At 40.2% G+C, this 6,601-nt stretch overlaps 1 pseudogene; it reads right to left on the bottom strand.

Moving 5' to 3' along the window:
* Positions 1–508: 508 nt before the first annotated feature.
* Positions 509–6,152, bottom strand: LOC119982061 (annotated as a pseudogene).
* Between the last annotated feature and the right edge of the window lie 449 nt (positions 6,153–6,601).

The following is a 6,601-nucleotide window of genomic DNA, read 5'->3' on the forward strand; positions in this document are numbered from 1 at the left end:
TCTACTCATCAATCTCCTTCTTCTTCTCCTCCTGCTGGGTTCATCGGATATGACTGCCGCTGCACGCAATATACCATCCAGTGTTCCCAGTACAATGCGGAGTTTGGGATCAGAGACTGGAAATTATGTGAAAATGAAGCCTCACTTGGATCACAAACAACCAATTTTTCAAGCCAGGGACGCCAAGAGTTGCTTGCCTAAAGGGTTTAGGCGCACGTCTGCTCCTAGCAGATACGTTAACTATGAGCCACTGGGTGTGGTGGCATGCTCTGATAAGCATTCCAAGAAACCATGATGATATATGGCTTCATGTCAAATACTCCCTGAGAGATTGTAACCATTACTCTGCGCTTCTTTTCTCCTTACTTTACCTTAATTTCCCAGAGAATTATATGAATTTATTTGTAAGTATAGTTTTGGATGATATGTATCATTATTCGATGTTGCATGGTATTATATGGAGATAATTCTCTTAAGGGGTTGCCAATTATTAATATTACCATGACCATCCATGCAATTATAAATTAGATTTTGCTAAATCAGGATAAACGTCAATACAAAAAACATGAAACCCAAAATCAGCAGCAAAACCCCTGAACCTGGAAAAGGCTAAAAATATTACAGTAAATTGACAAAGGAGAGCCACGTCCCAAGCCAAAAAAAAGTTGTCCTACAGTTGGGGGAGGGTGGGGGGGACTTCAGGACTTAACTATACAAATCATCTTCATCAGCCCCGGCAGCAGCAGAAGTTGAGAATGGATCAGTAGCAGCTGCAGCACCAGACCCTGTTTCTGGAAACCTAAATTCAGTTCCAAATCCCCTAGACAGCTGCAGCGTCTGTGCAAAAGCCTGGTATTTGCGTATATCTGCATCACTGACACTTCTACGAGCAAACTTCATTGATTCCTCGAAATGAGCAACCTTGATCTCAGCCACTTCTTCCTCGGGGTCCTCGTCCATAGCTTCAGGATTCGTACTTCTCCACCTCTCCCTTTCAATATCCTGCAATAATCAAAACTTGTTTTTCAAATGCATTTCATTTAATTTTTTGATAGGGATTAGGGAAGGAGTGAAAAAGAAAATAATCTATAAGACACTCACACATTCACAAGTATGTATACTTTTAGTAGGATTTCATAATGTTTCAAAACCTCGTGCAAAATGGAAGAGAGGAAAATCAGGCTATAGATGAAGCAGCCACAAAAACACCTTCTCTATATTCTCTCTTATAGCATATTTGCATGCTCGCTGACATATCTCCATGATATCAGCTCCACTGAAGCCCTGAGTATACTTGGCCAGTGCTCCCAAATCAACGTCTTTTGAGACTGGTGATTTTCTCAGGCAGGATTTGAAAATCTGCAGCCGCGATTCCTCATCTGGAAGACTGATATAAATTAATTGATCAAGATGGCCTGGCCGCAAAAGTGCAGGGTCAATAATATCAGGTCTGTTCATGGCCCCAATGATGAAAACAGTCTTTTTGGCTGACATGCTATCCATTTCAGTCAGAAGCTGGTTTAAGACTCGATCAGCGGCACCCCCTGCATCCCCAACACTGCCCCCTCTCTGTAACAAGAATCAGACAGATTGTTAACATGGGCTAGAGGAAAACAAAATGTCCGATCAAAAGAAATGAAACAGAAACAGAAACAGAAACACACGTACATAGGGATCAACATTTCCCCACAATACTATGTTCTTAGGCCACCAAGTGATTACAAGGCAAAGTAATGTTGAACCCACAAAACCCACCCACAGCCCACACTTACACACAGGACAACAATGGACTACAAGGCTAGTGCCTAGAGGCTGAAAACATTTTGAATCCAATTAACTCCTTTAAGCTCTCCTCAAAAGTATATTAATCCATTATATTAGCATTCGAGAGTCAGAAATAATGATTCCCAACATAAATAGACAACTTGGAACCACATAATCCCTTACAACTAAGGTATGAAACAAAAGAACAGCAAAATTGAAACATTTGTGTAACAAAGAAACCACCTGAGTTGCAATAGAGTCAAGCCCATCAAAGAAAAGGACACATGGTGCAGATTGTCGAGCCTTGTCAAATATTTCTCGGACATTAGCTTCACTCTCACCGAACCACATGGTGAGAAGTTCAGGGCCTTTCACACTGATAAAGTTAGCTCGACGTTCATTTGCAATTGCCTTTGCCAGCAAAGTTTTCCCACATCCAGCGGGATCATAAAATAGGACCCCTTTTGATGGTGACATTCCAAACTTCTCAAACTTTTCTGGATGCTCCACAGGGTACTGAACAGTCTGTCACAAATAATTTTATGAAGTAGAAGTTTTACCGGAGTAAGTGAGGATGCGTTTGAACTGGAAGAAACCATACCTCCTGAATTTCCCTCTTCACATTCGTGAGACCACCAATATCCTCCCAGCTGACATTGGGCACTTCAACAACCTGTGAGTTGAAAACAAAGAGATCAGATTGCAATCAAGAAAATGTGCCTGCATAAAGTCAGAACTCTTTCCAAGCTGCATCACGAGGAACTTCCACAAAATTCCACTCACTGTTTCACGCAATGCAGATGGATTGCTAGTTCCAAGAGCAGTCTGGACGTGATCATTTGTAACAGCCATGGAATTTAGTATCTCAGCATCAATGGTTTCATCCTCCAAGTCGATCACATCCATCTTTTCTCTGATGCACTGCAGAGCAGCTTCAGTGCATAAAGCAGCAAGGTCAGCACCAACATATCCATGAGTATCTTTTGCGATTCTTTCCAAATCCACCTGAAAAAATGGAGTTCAACCATCAAGTTAAGAAACAATAAACAGCACAAGCAATCTTATTTCCACATATCCAGATTGTGTGGAATTGGTAAGTTAGTATGTCCAAGTCATCCAAATCAAAAATATCATGCCAGTCCTCAAGTCCAACAGCTTTCAAAAAACTTCTTATGCTATAGAAACAAATCAGTTCATGAGCCTCATCATTCTAATTGCTAAGGCAAAGCATATCAGGCCCGTATCAATGCACAGCCTTTAATCAGTCAAAATCGTAGCCCAGTGGGAAAAGGGAAAAATATATAGACATACGTCAATGAAGAAAAAAATGAGAAAAGCGAAAACAGAAGAAAAAACTTCAAAGATGAAATCAAAGTACCACTTACATCATCAGAAAGCTTCATGTTCTTGGTATGGATGCGAAGAACTTCAAGACGCCCAACTTCATCTGGAACTCCAATGTCAATCTCCTTATCAAACCTACCAAACCTTCTCAGAGCTGGATCAATACTGTTTGGGAGGTTCGTAGCACCAATAACAATAACATGGGCTCGCGATTTCAGTGCATCCATAAGAGTCGAAAGCTGTGAAACAATCCGCCTTCCAACTTCACCATGGGTTTTCTCGCGCTTGGGAGCGATTGAATCAATCTCATCAATAAAGATGATGGAAGGGGCATTCTTCTCAGCTTCTTCAAATGCTTTCCTGAGATTGCTTTCACTCTCACCAGCCAATTAGGACATTATCTCTGGGCCATTAATACAAAAGAAGAAAGCACCAGTTTCATTAGCAACAGCCCTGGCTATCAATGTCTTACCAGAACCTGGAGCTCCATACAATAGAATTCCTTTTGGTGGTTTTACACCAATTGATTTAAAAAGTTGAGGATGCCTTAATGACAGCTCCACTAGCTCACGAATCTGGGCCATCTGTTTGCGAACACCACCAACGTCGTCATACCCAACTTCATGCAATCTATCCTTGTCCTCCCTTCTTACCGGCTCTCCCTCACAGAATATTTCAGCGTCAGGGGCAACCACACAATACTCCCCAGGGTCAGTTTCAATCACCTTGAACTCCACACTTCTCATCCCTCCTCTAACAAGGAATAGGTCTCCTTTCCTCACAGGTCGATAAGACTCCAAGAAGTAAGCTGTAAATGTAACAGAGGAAAGAAGAATCACACCACAAAATATCATGTTTAATTAAAACAAATAGGCTACCACAAGCTAAAAGAAACCTTGACAACACAAAAACACATTTTTCAACAGAATTTAGCCGCGTGACATAATATCTTAAACCAGAATCTAGGGAACACAAAACATATTTGTGAAAACACTGATCTGGCAATTCTACTGAATGGCGAAAAATGGCCACAAAAATATAAGAATAAATGAATCGGGGTAATCTTTTGCCAATTTGAGCAAAAACACTTAGCAATATCAAGAAATGTAACCCTCGCTTGGGTGGGTGGAGGAATTGAAATCTGTAATATACTAATATCTGCTATTAAACATCATAAACCAACATGAAAGTATTTTGAGCAAGCAGATCAAAATATGCTGAAAAACTACAATATAACAAAAAAAGGTATACAGTAGATAGAATGGTCTATCATAATTACATCCGAAAGTACAAATTCTAGCATAGTAAGGGGCATTGATTATCTGCATCTATGAGATTGAGAAGTTTGTGAGATGAGAGTATCAATCATAAGTTACCGATAATACATGTACAATCACCACCTGATTAGCATCAATGAGGAACCCCATGCATGAGTCCTTAAAAACTACAGAATAGCTGCAAAAAGAGAAAAAATTGCGTAGAAGCTTACGTTTCAGGTATGCATCAAACAGGCTCCCAGTAACACCTTCTATGGAATCGTCAATTGGCAATATGTGAACACGCTTTCCATACTTGACGTCTGGGCATTGGTGCACAGATACAACATCTCCTAGGCGAACCCTTAGATTTGATCTAACAACTTTGTTCATTCTGATCCTTGGCTGCTCACATGAATCATCAGCGAGAGCAATACATATTGTATCCTTCCATTTCTTACCCTGAAATGACGTAGGTTGTGAAATAACATGAAGTATACACAAACAAATATAAAACATAGCCAAAACTGATTTCTAGATATCAGAAACAGTAACAAATATAATTTAATAACCTTGAATGCATACAACTCAAAGATTAATACAATGCAGTATGAGCATACACATCAAGCAAAAGAAGAATGTTAACAATTACTAACAATAAAACTGTCACTGAACTCTGATCTAAACACAAAAGGACACAAGCAGTATAAACAATCAACAAGTTCATCATAGCACATAATAGCACCTCAAAGTGCAATGAAGTTTGCATGATTGAACCTAAATATAGATTTCAATGACATGGAATTGTACAAACACAATGCATACCCCAGTGAAAAATAAATTGTCAAAGGAAAAAAGCTAAAAACAGATTAAGAACAAAAACAGAGAACAAATAAGAAGGGGCCAAATTATCACAACAAAAAGGTCGTAATAAAATTAGGGTTTGCATAAAAACTGCTAGTATCCCTTAACTTAAGTACGAACCTTAGAAGTAAAGCCAAAAGCAGAAAACAAAATTCTAAAACATCCCGAGATACGCTTAAACTACCTTGATGAGAATGGTATCACCACGGAAGAGTTGGAGCTTCTCCATGGTCTCTGGGTGCATCGAAACGACAGAGTTGTCATCGTTGACGGCCTCGTCTACAACCAGCCGATTCGGCGACTTTTTGCGTTCCAAAATCGCCGTTGAGAAGTCCTTCTTCGCAGATTTTATGCAATAAACAAACTCAATCGTCAACAAAACTAGCAGAACATAAGTTTAATACTGTAATCGATGAAGCTTAGACGACTCAAAGTGTACTCACGTGTCCGACGATTCGCCATGGTGAACCATCGTCAAAATCCAAAGTTTTTTTGTGCGCTTGCTTGGCTAACGCGAAAGGAGTTATAAACTATAAAGTATAAACTTACAATTGATGGCTATGAAATATCTATAGGAACCGACCCAAGTTAGGAAACACGAATAGAAAAACCGACCCAAGTTAGGAAATAGGAATAGAAACCGACCCGAGTTAGGAATTCTACTCAACCTGATTAATAGACAATGTTGAGAATTTTCATATAGCTTGCTGCGAGCTCTACACACGGTTTTTTTTTGGGCTGTGTGGGGGGTTTGGGGGAGCAGAGGAAGGGTCAGGATCAGGGTGGTAGCTAGGGCCCTAATTGGGCAGGCAGGGGCTGGGTGGTTTGTTCTCTGTTTGCTTATATTTGCTTTACTGCCGTGTTTTAGCTGAATCCCTGTTTCTCCTCTTGTCGGTGTTTTTGCGCTCTTGATGACGGTGAGACTGAAGAAACTTGGTGCACTCCTATCTTTATTATCTACCAGAGCAGCACCCAAGTATTTGGCCTCTTTGACCGCAACTGTTTACTTTGAAAGGGAAATGGGTACGTGTAAATAACCATACTCTAAGCGGTATGTAAAACCACTCTAAAATGTAGGTGGTAATTGCTAAATGCACATTAGTTTTATTAAGTACACACAAACATATATTTTTGTGCGTGATATGACAATTGAACAAAGAGAGAGAGAGTGGGGGAGCTTTGCATTTGAAAACTAAAGAATAATGCAGCGATAGTCAGGCCTGACTTGACTCCGGACAGCTTTTGATTTTTTTGTACGACTACACCCTCCCCACTCTCTCTCTTTCTCACCACCATTGAGATGGAGCCCCCCCTCATCATACATCTATGCTCCAACTCTATATATGTCTATGTCCATAGTCTCTACTCTCACT

The sequence above is a fragment of the Tripterygium wilfordii genome, chromosome 2, assembly GCF_013401445.1.
Source record: "Tripterygium wilfordii isolate XIE 37 chromosome 2, ASM1340144v1, whole genome shotgun sequence".
In the NCBI taxonomy this organism is placed as follows: Eukaryota; Viridiplantae; Streptophyta; class Magnoliopsida; order Celastrales; family Celastraceae; genus Tripterygium; species Tripterygium wilfordii.